Raw genomic sequence first — 2,500 nt, 5'->3', positions numbered from 1 at the left:
TGTCGTTGTTTTTGTTGTTGTCGTTCTTCCCGTCATTGTCGTTGTTATCGTCGTTGTCGTCGTCGTCATCGTAGTCATTGTCGTTTTCATCGTCGTCGTTGTCCTTGTTGTTGTTGTCGTCCTCATCGTCCTCATCGTTGTTGTTCTTTTGGTTGTTGTTGTTATCGTTGTTGTTGTTGTTGTTATGTTTTTATTGTCGTCGTTGTCATCGTCATCGTCGTCATCGTCATTGTCATCATCAACATCGTCATCATCGTCGTCATCGTCTTAATTGTCGTTGTCGTCGTCATTGTTGTTGTTGTTGTTGTTGTTGTTGTTGTTGTTGTTATTGTTGTTGTTGTTGTTCTTGCTGTTGGGGTTGTTGTTCTTGTTCTTGTTCTTGTTGTTGTCGTCATCATTGTCTTCGTTGTTGTTGTTGTTGTTGTTGTAATCGTCATTGTTGTTGTAATTGTTGTTGTAGTAGCTGTCGTCATCGTCTTAGTCGTCGTCGTCGTTGTCGTCGTCGTCATCGTTATTGTCGTCGTCATCATTGTCGTCGTCGTCCTTGTTGTTGTTGTTGTTTTTGTTGTTGTTGTTGTTGTCATCGTCGTCGTCCCCGCCATTATCATGGTCGTCGTCGTCGTTGCCGTCATCATCATCGTCTTCCACATTGTTGTCATCATCATTATTGTCGTCTTCGTTGTTGTTGTTGTTGTTGTTGTTGTTCTTGTTGTTGTTATCGTTGCTGTCACTGTTGTTGTTGTTGTCGTTGTTGTTCTTGTTGCTGTTGTCGTTGTTCTCGTCACTGTCGTTCTTATCATCGTTGTCATCGTCATCGTAGTCATCATCGTTGTTATCGCCATCGTCGTCGTTGTTGTTGTTTTTGTTGTTCTTGTTGAAGTTGCTACTTTTGTTGTTGTTTTTGTTTTTTATTGTCGTTGTTGTCGTCGTCGTCGTCGTCATCGTCTTCATTGTCGTCGTTATTATCGTCGTCGTGCTGGTTGTCGTTGTTGTTGTTGTTGTCGCCGTCGTCGTCACCGTTGTTATTGTTGTTGTTTTTGTTGTTGTTGTTGTTGTTGTTGTTGCTGTTGTTGTTGTTGTTCTTGTTCTTGTTGTTTTTTTGGTGTTCTCGTTGTTGTCATTGATATCGTTGTTGCCGTTGTTGTCGTTGTCGTCGTCGTCATTGTTGTTGTTGTTGTTGTTGTTGTTGTTGTTGTCGTTGCTGCTGTTTTGTCGTTGTTGTAGTTGTTATCGTAGTTATTGGTGTTGTCGTTCTTGTCGTTGTTCTCGTTGTTGTCATTGTTTTCCTGATTGACCTCGTCGTCGTCGTTGTCGTTGTTGTTGTTGTTGTTCTTGTTGTCGTTGGTGTTGTTGTTGTTCTTGTTGTTGTTATTGTTGTTGTTGTCATTGTTGTTGTTGTTGTTGTTATTGTTGTTGTTGTTGTTGTTGTTGTTGTGGTGGGGGTGGTGGTGGTGGTGGTGGTTATTGGTGTGGTTGTGGTTGTCATCGTCGTCTTCGTAGTCGTCGTCATCGACATTGTTCTCATCCTTGTCCTCATTGTAGTCGTCGTCGTCGTTGTTGTTGTTGTTGTTGTCGTCGTTTTCGTCATCATTCTCGTCTTCGTTGTTGTTGTTGTTCTTGTTGTTCTTGTTGTTCTTGCACTTGTTGTTGTTGTTGTTGTTGTCGTTGTTGTTGTTGTTGTCGGTGTTGTCGTTGTTTTTGTTGTTGTCGTTCTTCTCGTCATTGTCGTTGTTATCGTCGTTGTCATCGTCGTCATCATAGTCATTGTCGTTTTCATCGTCGTCGTTGTCCTTGTTGTTGTTGTCGTCCTCATCGTCCTCGTGTTGTTGTTCTTTTGGTTGTTGTTGTTATCGTTGTTGTTGTTGTTGTTATGTTTTTGTTGTCGTCGTTGTCATAGTCATCGTCGTCATCGTCATCGTCGTCATCGTCATTGTCATCATGAACATCGTCATCATCGCCGTCATCGTCTTAATTGTCGTTGTCATCGTCATTGTTGTTGTTGTTGTTGTTGTTGTTGTTGTTATTGTTGTTGTTGTTGTTCTTGTTGTTGGGGTTGTTGTTCTTGTTCTTGTTCTTGTTGTCGTCGTCATCATTGTCTTCGTTGATGTTGTTGTTGTTGTTGTTGTTGTTGTTTTTCTTGTTTTTCTTGTTGTTGTTGTAGTCATCGTCGTCATCGTACTCGTTGGTTTTTTTGTTGTTGTTTTGTTGTGCTGTTGTTGTTGTTGTTGTTGTTGTTGTCTTTATTCTCATCATTGTCGTTGTTGTCATCATTGTCGTTGTTGTCGTTGTGCTCGTCCTTGTCGTTGTTTTCGTCATTCTCGTCGTCGTCGTCGTTGTGGTCATCATTGTTGTTGCTATTGTTGTTGTCATTGTTGTTGTTGTTGTTGTTGTTGTTGTGGTGGTGGTGGTGGTGGTAATGGTTGTTATTGGTGTTGTTGTGGTTGTCATTGTCGTCTTTGTCGTCGTCGTTGTCATCGACATCGGTGTCGTCCTTGTCCTT

Source organism: Hordeum vulgare, chromosome 4H (genome assembly GCF_904849725.1).
Source record: "Hordeum vulgare subsp. vulgare chromosome 4H, MorexV3_pseudomolecules_assembly, whole genome shotgun sequence".
Lineage (NCBI taxonomy): Eukaryota > Viridiplantae > Streptophyta > Magnoliopsida > Poales > Poaceae > Hordeum > Hordeum vulgare.
This window is presented reverse-complemented; position numbering follows the sequence as displayed.